The sequence below is a fragment of the Schistocerca serialis genome, chromosome 7 (genome assembly GCF_023864345.2).
Source record: "Schistocerca serialis cubense isolate TAMUIC-IGC-003099 chromosome 7, iqSchSeri2.2, whole genome shotgun sequence".
NCBI classification, from domain to species: Eukaryota; Metazoa; Arthropoda; class Insecta; order Orthoptera; family Acrididae; genus Schistocerca; species Schistocerca serialis.
Window position 1 is genome coordinate 436,145,928 of NC_064644.1, and position 17,978 is coordinate 436,163,905.

Here is a 17,978-nt window from a genome sequence, read left to right on the forward strand (position 1 = left end):
TTTGGTTCTTTCAATTTACCCAAGTCATATCTCCTTAAGTTCCTACCTTTTTGCGGTTTCTTCAGTTTTAATCTAGTGTTCAAAACCAATAAATTGTGGTCAGAGTCCACATCTGCCCCTGGAAGTATCATACCGTTTAAAACCTGATTGCTAAATCTCTGTCTTACCATTATATTGACAATCTGAAACCTTCTGGTTTCTCCAGGTCTCTTCCACATGTACAGCCTTTTTTCATGATTCTTAAACTTAGTGTTAGCTATGATTAAGTTGTGCTGTGTGCAAAATTCTGCTAGCAGGCTTACTCTTTCATTCCTTACCCCCAGCCCATATTCACCTACTACTTTACTACTTTTCTCTCTCTTCCTTTTCCTACTATCGAACTCCAGTCCGCCATGATTATTAAATTTTCATCTCCCTTAACTATCTGAATAATTTCTTTTATTTCATCACACATTTCTTCAATCTCTCCATCATCTACGGAGCTTGTTGGCATATAAACTTGTACTACAGCCTTAGGCATAGATTTTGTGTCTATCGTGGCTACATTAATGATGTCAGTATGCTGTTCGTAGTAGCTTACCAACGTTTCTATTTTTTTATTCATTATTAAACCTACTCCTGCACTACCCCTATTTGATTTTGTATTTTTATCCTTATATTTACCAGCCCATATGTCTTGTACCTCCTGCCACCAAACTTCACTAATTCCCACTGTATTTCACTTGGGTCTAACCATTTCCGTATTTAAGCTTTCTAATCTACCTGCGCGATTAAGGGATCTCTCATTCCATGTTCTGATCCGTAGAACGCCAGTTTTGTTTCTTCTGATAACGACGTCCTCCTGAGTAATCCCTGCCCAAATATCCGAATGGCTGACTATTTTACCTCCGGAATATTTTACCCAAGAGGACGCCATCATCATTTAACCATACAGCAAAGCTGCATGCACTCGTGAAAAACTGCGGCTGTAGTGTCCGCGTGCTTTGAGCCTTTCGCAGTCATCTAGACTGTACTGATAAGGCTGCTGCCCCTCTTCAGGAACCACAAGTTTGTCTGGCCTCTCAACAGATACCGCTCCATCGTGGTTGCACCTACGGTACAGCTATCTGTATCGCTGAGGTACGTAAGCCTCCCCACCAACGGCGAGGTCCACGATTCTTTGGGGGGGAGGGGGGGGGGAGGAATTAAACACTGTGGTATAGAAACTCAACACCTCTTTGCAGTACTTAAGTTCATACGCACTGATACTGTTTGGAGTTAAAAACTCTGCATCTGAAACTAGTTTACGAGACATATTACGAAGCAGTATGCAAAACGGAGTAAGAAATAACGGCCATTGTAGGGCTTACCATTAGCGCAGAAATGGTGTTATTTTGGCTTAAGGCAAATAACTGGTTCCCTGAGGCATAGGCCACCCGCACTACTGTTTAGCATGTCGCGTAAACTGACAATTACGCTACTGTCCTTATGCTAAGGCAAAAAGACGAGAAAACAGAGACATTGCTGCAAAATCGTCAGTTATTTTCTATTTCTTTTTGACAGAGTGCCATGTTGCGTCACAGTAGGACGTCGTTAGTAATGCGCTGGTAATTTACACACCACACTGTTCTTCACCAAATGTAACCTGAAGCGCAACAGCGAAGCACTGATGGACATACATCTATTGTGTGACGATGTGGCCAGTATTTCTAACAGATGCTGTACTCGAAATAAAGTGAACCATACACTAATACTAAAGACAAGTGTTAGTTTTTCATACATCGACACAGGTACCTCTGCATGAGAGATATATTTATTACCTGCACATGGGTGAGTACAGGAACCAAGTTGGTTACTAGCTCCACGCAGGAAGTGGTAGTGATTGCCGAGACACCAGACTCAAGTTTACGAGATAACGCTGAAATTGTGTGAAATGAACGTACATTGATACATCAAAACTTTAGCAACACCGTTTAACTGACAGCCGCCAGGTGCTGTTAGAGACGCGTGACTGGGTAAGTATATAATTGCAGCAGAGGCAAATGGGATTCATTCTAGCGAGGATACGTACTGAAATGTGTAAATACATTGAAATAAAGGACTTTTACAGAGGACACTCTCTTGTCGGTCTGTACCAGGGAACGAGCAACTCGGGAACAGTGAAGCTGGTTGAATGTCGGTGTGCTTATGTAGTATGGGTCCATGGGAAATCGTTGAAGTATTGTGAAATCACGACTAGACATTGAGTTGCTGAATGTCTTACTTCATCACCAAAGGTGGAGGTTGTTTGCTGTGTATAGCAGGACAGGTGGCGATCTGTGGTACTAACCGAAGGAAGGTAACAGCCACAGACTACAAGAAATTAAATATGAACCACTCGCATCCCTTCTTGATTGAAGTCTTCCACGGGGGACACCATGTTCCATTACAATAATTATCCATGTCAAAGGGCCAGAAGCATGCTACAGCAGTTTGGAGAGCATGGCAGCGAACTCACAATGAAATCTTGACCCTCAAGTATGTCTTATCTGATCACAATGAAACACATCTGACGCGCTTTCGAGCGCCTGTCCCACATACGCAGTCTTCCAACTCGTAACATACATGAGAAGCGTGGCCTGCTGATAGACCTATGGTGCCACAAACATCCGGAAACACTGTCACGTAAAAGTGCCAATTGGTCGAAAAACCCAATGACCCAATTAATAATTCAAAATAATACTAAGAGGTTCTGGCGGTTGTTTTTAATATCCGTAGGTTTCGTGCAGGCTCTGTTTACATCAGAATATGGATCCCAAACTCCTGATTACTGTCTTTCGCTATCACGTCCAGACGCAGAAGGAAGAGATCAACACCTCCAGCGATGGAAACTACAGCTACGTAACTACCACTATTCAGTTTAATACAGACCCATCACACAACATGCAATCACGACTCCTTATCTCTGCTGCCAATAGACCCTCATCTATATTTTGAGAGCCACATAGTACTATTCTTCTGGCACACTGGAATACTTCCCCACTGGAGCTTAAGATACTGCCTATGCAACAAAACACAAAACAGTGTCACATACAACGTTTATCTGTGTTTAATATTGGGAGAGGACAAGTTACTCCCTCACCTATTATTCGCAGAAGGAAAATTATTAAGGATTTTATTACAACCTCTAGAAAGTTAACGGCCGGAGCAGACGTTGATGGAGCCTGGTAGGGCGCTAAAAGCATGAGGTATTTTTATGTTTCTTAGCTCGTAGAAATGGCATGTTGGCAATTGAAATCTTGCTGGACAGGCCCACAGCCATACAGGGCAGACAGGGTAGCCACTTGTCAAGATAGGTCTCCAGCAGAACAATGCCGAGATACCTGCAGTGGCGTCAGCAGAAGGCTTGACTAGGGGCGATGGACTGAAAGAATGCTTGTACACAGTGAAGTCATAAACCGGGCATTTCCCCACCTGATAACGAGGTTAATGGTTCAAATGGCTCTGAGCACTATGGGACTCAACTGCAGTGGTCATAAGTCCCCTAGAACTTAGAACTACTTAAACCTAACTAACCTAAGGACAGCACACAACACCCAGCCATCACGAGGCAGAGAAAATCCCTGACCCCGCCGGGAATCGAACCCGGGAACCCGGGCGTGGGAAGCGAGAACGCTACCGAACGAGGTTAATTTGTCAACGTCCACGAGGCTCCTCCCTCGATTATTTTGAACCTGGTTCATCGGAGCGCAAGTGAGAGTCCGAGCGGATCTCACTTCTGACAAGTAGCAATAAAGCTATTATCAATGAGAACTTCAGTCAATGTTCTTGTCTCATTGGAGGTAACCGGTAACCGTGAATGTCGGAAATAGTAAGAGTTACTTGGTACTTGTCTGAAATTCTCTTGAGAGACTACTGTTGTGTTTCATAACATACTCAATTTGTCTCCTGGATTTTCTTTTGGTTTGTGGATTTCTCGAACGTTTTCCCATTATGTGACTACTTTACGATAACCGTACATCATTATTATTTGCCGTGTAGCAGAATCTAGTGTGTTACTAACAAATCTGCTTCTCAAGTTAGTGTCCTCCGCACTGATAAAGATTTTATCGTATTCCCTGACTCCACAGCCTATGTTAAGCTCTGTTTTCATCATTCAAGTCGCTGGGTCCCTACTGTTTTGATTCGTAATGAAGGCATAGTTTAATATTACTTAAAGACTTGTACGTTCACACCACTAATAAATGTATAGTGATTGTACATGTATAGCATTAATTTCGTGCCTCAGAAGCGTATGTGAGTTATATCCCATAGCGCCGAGCGCTATAAAGAAAATATGATATTGGGAGTGTATGTGCTTCTTGAACTTCTAGTACTGAGATGCCTTCCCAGTAGTGATCCAAGATCTGTTTTTAAGCTGCTTCTGAAGGATTTAAGCCACTAAAATAATTCCACTTTTGCTAAGTCCTTAATTTGCTCGTTAGTAAGGAACAAAATATTTTGAACGGAACAACTGATTCCTGCAAAGATTTTCTCCATATCACCGTACCATTCCTTGTAGACGAAGGGACACCCACACTCAGCAGGAACAAGCAAAAATTAGGGGTGTCATGTACTGGAAAATCATTAAACAAGGGTAAGATGGGCACTGAAATAACAACATACAAGCAGCAGAGGCTCTTTTATTGTTCTTGAAGAGGAGTGTTGTTCGTTTGCACGAGGCTCCTGAAATGGCAGCGAAGGAATAACAGTAGCGGCCAATGTCGACAAGTTCCATCTTGTTTCAACAGTAACTGACCGTAATAGTCGAATGGTCAAAATGGCCTCCCTGTATTTGTGATTGCTGTACCATTCAGTTTCGTGCCTAAGGAATATAACTACAGAGGGAATTGCCAGGCAAGGGCTTTCCTTTAAATGGCTTCCATGTCGTAATGAAACAGCGGGGGAATCGTTAAGGACGAAAGCACTCTATAAGTGGACAAGTCTTGCTTTGGCACACAATCGTTAAAACGTTTTACTGCCATCTCAAACGTATGCTTTCCACTAGATTTTAATTGGAAGAAAAGAAAGAAAAGGAAGTGAGGAGCGGCAGAGGAGAAGATTAGAGCAGACGTTAGTTACTGTCAACTAGCGAAGCATTGTAATTGTTAAGATTGTGGATTCTTATTCTGAAATACCTCATTTGAGAACCCCGTCTGGTTTCCGGATGACAGATAGGTTCCCTGGAAAATGGCAGTTGCATCACTTACATTACGTATCTAGCAAAGTATCGCTAGTACTGGGGTTTGTTTTGCTGTGTTACATCTTGCTTCTTTTCCTCTTTCTTCTGTTCTGATTTCTCGTGGGTTTCACATCTGTACTTGTTACATTTTACCAGTCATCGTGCTCTGTTAGCGTTCTTATTGAGCTTTAAAGTCGTGCAGTACAGGTCAGATGAGAGTTGAGCGAATATAAAGACTACTTATAACTTTCGCGAAAAGTTTTTGTTCGAATTATTATAGCCAAACTAAAAGTGGGAAGTTGAAAAATGGGGCATAAAGTTGACCGACGCTAGGTCTAGTATTCCGGAAATGGTTTATTTGCTTCGAAGTAATCAGTGTAGCTAATACAAAATTAACTAATGATTTCTGGGGATATTTTTGTCGATGTTTTCACAGCCAAAACGAAGAGTGGAAAATAAGCAATTGGAGTATCAAACTGACAAGCACAGCGTATAGTTTTAAGCGAAAATATTTAATATCCTTAATCATGGTAGTTAATAAAAAATTAATGAATTGTTGAAAATAATACAACGAATTTTTTCCAAATTTTCATAGCAGGATGAAGACTAGAAAATGGTCAAATAAAGCAACAAACTGCCCAGCATGAGATCTAGCTTTGTGAAAAATACGCAACTGTCTGAAAGTAATCCGGGTAATTAAGAAAAAAGTAGTTAGTGATTTGAGAGAAAATTCAAAGATTTCGTCACCTGCTGCTGTTAGCTTCATAAATGAAGTGTTCAAAATTTCATCTCTTAAGGCCTATCCATTCTGTACATAAAAACTAACATTGGTATTGTATTTAACTGTCAAAACGGATTCCTTCGAATGAAGCACTAAATTTAGGACGCTTAGGGAACGCTAGGAAATTAAAAGACATCAAAAACATCACGTTTTCTGCAGAAAACTTGGAAAAAAATAAATAATAAAAGTGGTTTAACCCTTTTGTGAAATAATATGTCTAAAAATAAGAAGTAAAATAAATTAGATAAAAATTTATACGTGCCTTTGAACGACGCTCTAAATCATGTACAACAAATCAACTGTTTGTCTGAGCTATTTTACTTCTTATTCGTAATTTTAAGATGAATCATTTTACAGAATATTTTATTGATATTTCTGTTTTATTTGTTCTTTTAACTATCGTAAACAGGTCAGCTGCGTCGTAAACAAGTCTCTGCATACAAAATAGATAACCGTAGCGGACCACGTTAGAGTGATACTGAGCCTCCCCAGTATTTTACGATTGACAGTGTTAGTAATTGCATTTACTGACGAACGCAATTTGGGCCTATTAGTCATTTTCGAATGAGTAATACTGTGTTGGCCACTTTGAAAAGAGGCCAACACTTTTGGCTACTTATACAAGTGGAGGTCATGCTACTCATATAGATTATTGGCTAGTTCATCAACGAGATATGAAGCTGGTAACGGATACCAAAGTAATTCCGTATGACTGCATCGCCCCTCAACACCGATAGCCTGTCCTCGATATTTGTAAGTGTGTTATACAACCCACACCTAAATTTAAGGCTGGGCCTGACCGAATTAAGTGGTGGCGAACGAACACCCAGCAAAACGAGTTGATGGCAGCGTTGGCAAACTTCTACGCGAAGACCGATCAGTCGGCTGAATATATGTTGTAAGATACTGTCTAACAAATACATCAAGCAGCGACAAAAACTGGAACAACCATACCTGGAAGAAAATACATTAATAAACACACCTGGTGGTGGACAGATGAAGTCAAACAAGCAACCAAGGAGATGGCGTACAAGAGTTGTTGGAACTCACGACACTGATCTCCAGAAATATCGCAACCTGAAATCAGCAACAAAAAGAGCAGTGGCTGCAACAAAAGACCAGGATTACCAGACACTGTAAGATCAGCTTGACACACCATCGGGAGAAAACAACATCTACCGTCTTGCTAATTCACGTAACCATTCAACTCAGGGCATTGTACACGTCATGCACATCAAGGGAGCAGACGCCAAACTACTAAGAGATAAACTATTTATTCTCCAGCGTTGGACAGACTACATCAGAAACAAAGAGTTTACGCATCCACCTGTTATTAATCCTGATCCTACGAGATGACCTACCAGCGGAAATCTGGAAAATGTTCGGAAAGCCTACTTCAGAATTCCTTGCCTCACTCTTCAACCGAATCATCGCCGGAAAACAACTTCCACTAGTATGGATAACTAGAATAACAGTTCCAATCTGGAATGGAAAAGGAGACGTGAATGACCGCTCGCCGTATCTCCCTATTCGACTCCTCTGTCATACTTTAAAGATACTTGAACGGGTACTGGATAGCAGTCTCAGAAGAACTGTCTCTGTAACACCAAACCAGCGGGGATTTGTTAAGGGATGCAGCACCATCGATGCTATCCATGCCACGCACCTTTTGATGGAAAAACACAGAGAGAAGCAGAAGAGCGTACACATGGAGTTTATAGACCTAGAAATGGGTGTCGATCGTATCTCACACTACCTTATATGGCGAGCTCTTCGCTGCCATGGCGTCCCTGAAGATTACGTAAGCTGGGCGCAACTTTTGCACTGTAATTCCACTAGTGTCGTTTGGAGTCGTGCTGGAATTTCTTCGCCCTTTCTCCCGCATCAGGGTTCTGCCATTTCACCATCGCTATTCATCCTTTGCATGGATACTGCAACAGCTGACATACAGACTTCACGTCCCTGGACCCTTCTTTATGCAGATGATGTGGTACTTCCCGACCAAGCCCGCTCTGAAATCCAGCACCAGATTCAACCGTGGAAGGACAGACTGGATGTAATTGTGCTGCACCTCAATGCTCAGAAGACAGAGTACCTAAAAAGCTGCTACCAAACCAGAGGCACCATAAGTATCGGCAAAGAAGCCCTGCAGAAGACCACGTATTTTAAGTACCTAGAGTCTGTCGTCACCTCAGACTGCGACACAACTCTTGATACTCGAATGAGGGTGAATGCAGCTTGGCTCAAGTGGAGACAGGTCACTGGAGTCCGAAGCGATAAGAAGATGCCTCAGAATTTAAAGGCAAAAGTATATAAGACCATGATACACCCAGCAACAATGTATAGGACTGAGTGTCGCTCTATGACGAAACAACAGGAGCAAATGTTACACACCATGTACATGAAGATGCTTCAATGGTCCATCGAGCTGACACGATGTGACCACGTGAAAAATACAGACGTCCGGCAAAGATTTGGTGTCGCGCCGATCAAATGGCTTGGCTCTGAGCAGTATGGGACTTAACACCTGACGTCATCAGTCCCCTAGAACTTAGAACTACTTAAACCTAACTAACCTAAGGACACCACACACATCCATGCCCGAGGCAGGATTCGAACCTGCGACCGTAGCAGTCGCGCAGTTCCGGACTGAAGCGCCTAGAGCCGCTCTGCCATCGCGGCTGGCCGCGCCTATCGCCGACAAAGTGAGGGAATCCCGTCTCCGCTGGTACGGCCACTTCATGAGAAAGCAAGACAACTCAGTCGCAAAAACAGCGTTTCACATCAACCCAGGAGGAACAAGACCACCAGGAAGACCGGCGAAGAGATGGACTGACAACGTCAGGCGAGACATGCACGTAGTTAGGCTTAATACCATAAGATGTCAACGACAGGGAGAAATGGAGGAGATGTAGCAAAACAGCAGACCCCGCAAGTTGGGATTAATGCTTAGAAAGAGAGAGACTCGTTCTCGAATGACGGCTGTTCCTACCCCACTATCAAATTCGTTGTCGCAAAATCATTCCTTTTAAAAGATCACCGTCTTCTCGTCAACCAAATTTAAGCATTCCGCAAGTGTAATATGACAAGAGTCTTTCAATCTAGGTAAAAAAATGTAGCATAGGGGGCAGGAAGAGTTGTCGCTTTTCTGTGACATGAGAGACTGACATCGCGATCATGAATAAGTGCATGTAATAACAGTCGGAACGGAAAATTCTGTCATTTATAAAATATTATAGAGCTGTAGACACAAAGAAAATAATATTTTCCCATATTTGATGGCGCGTAATTTTAAAAATTCGAATTGTTCGTGAGCGAGCTATAGCAGAAGCTCTCTTAAAGATACCAAAGATATGGAAAATGCTGTTGGACGGAGCAAGCTATGAAATACGCTTAAAAATTAGACTGCTTAAAGTATCGTTTGCCACTCTTCAAGAGTTGAGAAAACTAAACAAAAATACGAAACACCATCTAGGACGAAATGTTATGTTCACTTGCAAACAAGAGAAGTCCTTGGGAAAGCGAATACTTTGTTAGGCGATGAATTATAGAACGGTCTCCACTCGAAATTCTATATGTAATCGTTTAATTGCCCTTCTGATAACTAATTCATGTCATGAAATGTCTGGCTTGATGAGTTTATGAAAGATAACACAAAGCATTAAGAGACCCAAGGCATCAGAATTAATAAGCTTTACTATACGTGGCTTCATACTAAACTGCATATAGTCACACAAAACACGCTAATGTAAAAGCCGTGGCCACAAAACTGCCCAATACTAAACTGCACTGCGGAACAGGATTACAGTATCACTTCTTAGAAATCTTTTAATTCCCAACTATTGCGATGCTAAAGTTTGGAATGTGGCGCAAAGGTGCGTACGGCCTCCCTCTGTAATGGTGCAAAAGCGTGACGCCCTGCTACGTCACCCTTGGACTCGACGACGCTTCAGACATCAAGATGTCAACACGTACGAAGAAAAGGTCACTGCTCAGAGGTTCATGTGTCGTGCAAGGGGATTAATGACGCTTGGACCAAAATGTGGACGCTTACGGTCTATCCGATGACATATGCGGTTGGATAGAAAGTTTTCTAACAGACAGAGAGCAGTATATCGGCCTAAATGGGGTGACTTCAACAGAAACAAGCGTATCTTTAGGTGTGCCCCAGGGCAGCGTAATAGGTCCACTGCTTTTTACGATTTACGTAAACGATCTGGCTGATGGTATTGGCAGCGGTATTAGACTGTTTGTCGATGATACTGTAGTCTACAGGAAGGTAGTGTCACACGAAAGTTGTGAAGAAAACAAAGAGGATTTGCAGAAAAAATGCGTGGTGTAGTGACTGGCAGTTATCTCTCAATATTAGGAAGTGTAACCTACTGAGTATAACAAGGCGAAGATACCCGTTAATGTACGAGTACAAAATAAATGCCAAGTCTTTGGAAGCGGTAACATCCGTCAGGTATCCGGGCGTGACTATTTGAAATGATCTCAAATGGAATGATCAGATTACACAGGTAAAGGGCAAGGCGGACTCTACATTGCAGCTTATTGGCAGAATCCTGTAGCGGTGCAGTCCTTCAACAACAAAAAAAAAAATGCTTACAATACGTTAGTTCGTCCAGTCCTAGAGTATTGTTCGTCTGTATGAGACCCTTACGAGTAGGGTCTGATTCAAGAGATTGAGAAGGTCCAAAGAAGAGCGGCAAGATTGGTACATTTAGCCATAGCGAGAGCGTTATAAATCTCGTAGCAAGTTTGAACTGGGACACATTTGCAGATACACTATGCGCTAAACGGAAGGAGCTGCTCACTAAATTCCGAAATCCGGTCTTCGCCGAGGATGCAGAGCATATATTATTACCACCAAGTTTCAAATCGCGCAATAATCACCATTTAAAGATAACGGAAATAAGAGCTCGTACTGAGGCGTTCAGACAGTCGTTTATCCCTTGCGCGATCTGCGAGTGGAACAGAGGGGGGGGGGGGGGGAGGGGAGGAGGGGGATATGACTTTGGCGCGAATTGTGCCCTCCGCTACACACCGCTTGGTGGCTAGCGGAGTATATTTGTAGATATAGATGTAGAACACTGGCACCAAATTTCTCCACAACTCTTCCCAATGGCGACGCGGACGCGTCACGCGCTCGAAAGGTCGTCACACTCACTCTTACCCACATTTCAGTCCTTCTTTTGACGCCTCTGCGGTGGAGGTCAGAACAGCCATACCCATCGTTGAAAATAACGCTGATTTCTTGTTAGTGGCCTAGGAAAATATTGCAGACTCACAGCCGTTCAGAATCGGATCGAAAAGGTCGCAGGGGCTGGTATAAAGTGCGTTAATGAAACCATCTCCTTCTATTGGCCGTTGATTCCCACACCTTCTGCGATGAGCAACTGGAAGACGTACTTCACAGCCTCTGACACTGCTGACCCCCCTCTGACGTTTGGACCCTTCTCTAAGGACGTTTTAGGGCTGTCTCCCTATCGAAAGTGATCATAGCCTTTTAGAGTACAGTGACCCACAGACAGCATCACGGTAATCGCTTCAACATTTTCCGATTCCGCATAGCCTACTATCAGTTGCAAGAGCACCAGTGTAGCGGCGGAAGAGCAGCGGCATAGCCTGCGTGTAGGCGCCTGGTACTCCCGACACGGGTTCTGTATGTACTGGTACATTTTTAAAAAAGTCAGTAAAAACGGGCGGTCTACCACCGTGAATTTTACCGACTGGGGGATGGGGGTTGGGGCTTAGAGGTGCCCTTTGCCGTTTTATTCAAGCATGTGTGAATGTCACATCGCCCCATGATGAAACCGCAGGTAGACGCCAATAGAAGCGCTGAGAAAGCAGAGCACCCTTAGCTAACTCTGATCGTATTGAACTATCGTCGAATCGTTCTGAACGTTCCCTGGTGGTTGCAGCCTACACACGAGAGCAGAAATAGCTGTCCGCTGCTCTCCAGACGGGTACGATCATGTTCAATGCACATGTAGTCCCAGTACTCTTTCGAGAAGAGCTGGAATAACCGAGGATGCCAGCAGTGTCCAAGGTTGAGAACAACATCTTCCAGTTCCTCATTGCAGTGCAAACTGACGTATTCGACCTGTTTAAGTCAACGCCCTAGACAAAAGGGTGGCTTCATTGACGCGCTTATGCCATCCCCTGCGGCCTCTTCGTACTGATTCTGAATGTCTGTGCGCCTGGAATATTTCCGCAGGACACTCATAAGAAAACCACGTGATTTCAAAGCTGGGCGTCATGTTTCTGACCACCATCGAAGGGGCGTCAAAAGAAGGATGAAATGTGAGTAAGAATGAGTGTGACGACCTTAAGATCATGTGAGACTTTCACAGTGGTACCGGGCACAATTGTGGTGTAGTCTAGTGTTAATGCGGCATCACTAGCTCACCTTACAGCTCAAATGAACTGACAAGTGAGACGTGACATTTTTATCGCATGTGTCGATACCTTTCTGTTTTGAGCGTTTTAGAGCCGGAGGGTGGCGTCGCAGGGCGCCTCGCTTTTACACCATTACCGAGAAAAGCCGTACTCCCTTGGTAGAAAATTTCAAACTTAAAGAGTCGCAATGGTTGTGACTTACGGGGCTTCACCACAGTGATCCTTTAATTCTGTGTCGCAGTGAATTTTCTCTAATCGCATGTCATGAGTTTACTAACTTGGAGGATATCTCGGTATAATACTTCACACTTACTTCGACTAAGGCATCACACAATCCGTTTGGTTCTTGCGGTTGTAATGTGCAGTTCTGCTTCATTATTTTTAAGTTCAAGTTTCTTTTCGTATTGATCAGGCGCTCACTCGAGCAAATGTATCTCTATTTCCGACTCAATTTCATTTATCACCGACGTAAGGAGAAAAACAATGTACAGTTTTCTTGTTCTGATAACAGTTATAGTGAGCGCAAACCAAAAAGGCGCACGCATTTGCAACTGATTTTGTTTAAGAAGATGGTGAGTTGATAAAAAATTTACTATGGTCTACAGTATTTAATGTAAAAACCTTTTAACTGTACCTCTTCTCAAACATCGAGAAAGCAGGAATGACGCTTGGAGATTGATGAGTTGAAAGGATCAGAGATTTCTTATTTTAAAGAAAGGAGGGGATAATTTTTGTTATTTTACTATGTTACGTAAGAAATTGGTATCCCATTTTGGTATTAGAAAAACACAAAGAACTTATCCACTGCCATTACTTAATGGGATTGGAAGCTGCTGGCCAGTCTAGATACTTCTTTCTTTAATATACATAGTTTTCTAGGTGCATGCTAGGCATTTGAAAACTAATCGGAGGACAAATTAATTTGAAAGGAAAGTGAATTTTGGACAATAGAAAATCGGAAAAGAAGCGAACAGAAGATTTAAGCGTTACAGATGTGGTTCTGTAGAAGTATATCGAAAATTTGATGGACTGATAAAATCAGGAATGAAAAGGTTTTCCGATGAATCTCTGGGAGAGGAAAACGGAGATACGGTTGGCAAGAAGACGGTTCAGGAAACAGCACACATTTTAAGGCATCATGGAATATTTACCAAGGAGCTGCAGGAAGTAAAGTATGTAGGGAACAAACATTCGACGGTGTTTTCGGACAAGTGATGCTCTGAGATGAAGAGGAATCTTCGTGATGGGCTGCATCAAACCAGTCAGAAGACTGATGACAAAAGAAAGAGATTTTTGACTTGCCGCCTTTCCTCCAGTCTCCCTCATGTTCCAAGGCCGAGCGGAATTCACGTACCAATGACAATGGCCCGATATGATCCACTTATAGTTCCACTTTCTTATTGTAGTATGAAACGCATTTTCCTTTCGGCTTTAATCTTTATATATATAACAGGCAGAAGATGGCGCTGCAGTCGGAACTCCTATGTACGACAACAAGTGTCTGGCGCACCTGTTAGATTGGTTACTGCTACAGTGGCAGGTTATCAAGACCAACTACGGCTAAAGAGAATCGTCCAACATGACAGAAGTGTAACCCTTCGCAGATTCCTGCAGATTTCAGTGCTGGGCCATCAAGTGTCAGCGTGCGAACCATTCAACGAAACGTCATCGATATCGGATTACGGAGCAGAAGGCCCACTCGTGTATGCTTGACGCCTGCACGACACAAAGCTTTACCCCTTGTCTCTGCCCGTCAACACAGACGATGAACTGTTGATGATTGGAGACATATAGCCTCGTCGGACGCGTCTCGTTTCAAATTGTGTGGAGCAAATGGATGCGTACGGGCATGAAGACAATCTCATGACTCCATGGACCCTGCATGTTAGCAAGGGACTGTTCGAGCTGGTGGAGTCCTAGGTACGACTCTGACAGGTGACACGTACATAAGCATCCTGTCTGATCACCTGCATCCATTCATGTCCATTATGCATTCCGACGGAATTGAGCAATTCCAGCAGGACAATGCGAGAACACACACGTCCCGAATTGCTACAGAGTGGCTCCAGGATCAGTCTTCTGAGTTTAAACACTTCCACTGGCCACCAAACTCCCCATACATGGATATTATTGAGCTTATCTGGGCTGTTTAGAAGAGATCTCCACCTCCTCTTAATGTTACAGATTTATGGACAGCCCTGCAGGATTCATGGTGTCAGTTGCCTCCAGCATTACTTCCGACATTGTTCGAGTTCATGCTACATAGTGTTGTGGCACTTCACCGCGCTCGAGGGGGCCGTAAACGACATTAGGCAGATTTACCTGTTTCTTTGGATTTTCAGTGTAATTTCCCTGTCATTTGATTCCTTCTGCAGGTATATGTCAAAGATGCTCTGCACATCAACCCCAAAATGAAATCCCAACATATGGTCAAGAGTTCAGGCTCTGGAAGCACGTAGTATCGGCAACTCATGAGGCCTGTGAAAGACGGTCTCAGAACGCCATGAGCATATAAAATGCCGTGCGTGAGTGCACAGTTTCATGTCGGGCAGACTGGCGTACTACTGAACAACGTTGGACACTAGAGATGTTACCGCATTCGATGTCCTGAGAAATCAGCGGTAGGGGAGTACGCTCTAGAAAACGGACATCGTATTACATTCGAAGAAACATCAATTATTACGCGTAATAGTAGTTCCTGAGAGAACGTAATTAAGGAAGCAATGGGGATAAAAATTTCTGACAGCACCCAATAAAAACGATCGCCAGCAGCTAAGCACTGTTTGGACCCGGCCATCGGTAGCCTGAAGCGGGCGTAACGAAAACATTACGTTAAAGTCCACCAACATCTCAGAAGGCAACGAGGCTATATAAGATAGATAATGGCTGTATGGTATGGGCTCACGACAGCAAGGTCTTTAGCGCCCGCGTAAAAACAGTTTGAGATGAACGTCGGTAAAATACACTAACAGTGGATAAAAAATCACAGAAATTGGAAGTAACAAAATGTGGAAAGCTGTGTATGTACCTACATGGAAGCAAGGAACGAAGTACCGTGTTAATATATAAAACACCAACGAAACAGGAAGAAGGTGGTAGAAGGAATTAAAACTATGTTGCAGATGGACATGGCTGGCTGACAGCAAACATAAAAAAAGGATGAATCAGTCACTCTGCGACACACTAAAACCTCGAGCCTAAAACCGTAGGCCAGAGTCCAGATACATCACAAAATTTTAAAACTTTAGTCACACTCGTCTCATACGAGCTAAAATACAGGCAGATCGCCACAGATATTTGCTTCTGCCGTTACATCACAGTAAGAAGCACCCTGTTGAAATTAGACTAACATAGATGTGCACGCGACGAGCATCATGAAACGAAGGATTCTCAAGCGTAGTAGAAATCCATGTGTAAGAGGGCAATGCCCAATGCGAAAACGTGTGAGGGTCACTTCATCCCACCTGAGCAACCGGCAGGAGGAACGCTAAGGCCGATTAGTTGACTTCACCAACCGCAACTTATTGCCCGTTACTGCCAGCCATTCCTATCCCACAACTTCGTGAACTTGCTACGTAGTGCAGAAACGACAGCCTGCAAGGGAATGGGACACTGTGACACATCCTGTCCTCTGCAAGCCTCCTTGGCTTCCCAGTATCCCCACATGCCCAGGCACCCAGCAGAATGATACCTGTTTTCATTGCCGTTGGAGCAAATGTAGTTGGTCGTGTATTAGATAGGCCTACTTCTCAGGTGTGTACAGGTTCTGCAACGATTGTAGGGCACTAAGGAATCAGAGCAGATGAAAATCGTTTGCTCTGAATACGACTCATATGCTCCAGTGCCTTCAAGATCGCGTGGAGCTCCGCTGAGAAAACGGTATACTCATCATAAAGGCGAATCCCGTTGACACTATATGAACTAATAAAACACAGAGACAGGAATGTAAAATCTGGCCAACTATCATTCTTAAAATTGTTTAAGTTTAAACTAAGACTCCGGTGGAGAGAAGGTGAAAATCTACGCCGTCTTTGATGTACAATATTAAGATCGGCCATACTCATCTCTAAAACGCAATCATTTGCGCGAATTCCCTAGGGCCTCGTCGTTCGTTGCGGTTACGAAAAAGCATTTCCATTGGAAGCCGAGCAATGGTATGATATACAGGTTTGTATGATGTGGACAGCGTTTTATATCCCTGGCGTGCCGTAAGTAGCCGTCGCCTGATATGAAGTGATGGTTCACCAACCTCTGCACACTGGCTTGGTATGGGGCTTGTTTTAGACGCTCCAGTCGCCAACCAAATTCCTTCATAGTGCACCACGTCCAATATCTTTAAATAAGAGGGTATCGCAGACCCAGACGCCGTGCACCTACGATCTACTCGATAACGCACCAAGGCTCTGTTAAACCAGAGTGGACAAGTCCTGTCTGATCCCCGAGTACTGTGGCTAAGGTATTTTAAAAAAGAGCCTTAAGGGACCGTTTCTTCAGGTGCTCAAACTACGGCAACTATGTAAGTTGACAGTCAAATATGACACCCAGAAAACACACCTGTTCTTTAAAATTAAGAGCATTGCCCCTCAATCCCCACTCAAGAAAGTCCAAAATGGAAAGAGGACAATTAAAAAGAACACACACCGACTTCTCGGTTGATAAAAACGCTCTTCTGCGCCCTTTCATCCAAAGGTCTAAGACTTTGTTGCAACTGACACGTTTTGGTTGCAAGGCTTGAAGAAGTGCAAAACTCCATAAGCAAAGAACATTGGACAGGAGTTTTCACTAATGTCTTAATGCTACTAATAACTATGCAAAGACAGTAACACTAAAACACTATAAAAATATTCTCCTGCTCAAAGCTATCAGACAGGACATCACCGACTCGGTATCGAAAATTCTGTGGCGATAGAAAGGACCAAATAAAAATTTGAAGACATCCACGAAAACCCCATTCTTGAAGCTGCTCGAGGATAAGACGCTTCCGAGTAGTATCGTAGACCTTTTCGATGTCAATAAATATACCTAGAAGGTGATGCCAGTGCAGAAAAACCTGCTGTATAGTCGCCTGCAGGAGGGCGAGGTCGTTGTTGTTGTGGTCTTTAGTCCAGAGACTGGTTTGATGCAGCTCTCCATGCTACTCTATGCTGTGCAAGCTTCTTCATCTCCTAGTACCTACAGCAACCTACATCCTTCTGAATCTGTTTAGTGTATTCATCTCTTAGTCTCCCTCTACGATTTTTTCCCTCCACGGCGCCCTCAAATACTAAATTGGTGATCCCTTGATGCCTCAGAACATGTCCTACCAATCGATCCCCTCTTCTAGTTAAGTTGTGCCACAAACTTCTCTTCTCCCCAATCCTATTCAATACCTCCTCATTAGATATATGATCTACCCATCTAATCTTCAGCATTCTTCTGTAGCACCACATTTCGAAAGCTTCTATTCTCTTCTTGTCCAAACTAGATATCGTCCATGTTTCACTTCCTTACATGGCTATGCTCCATACAAATACTTTCAGAAACGACTTCCTGACACTTAAATCAATACTCGATGTTAACAAATTTCTCTTCTTCAGAAACGCTTTCCTTGCCATTGCCAGTCTACATTTTATATCC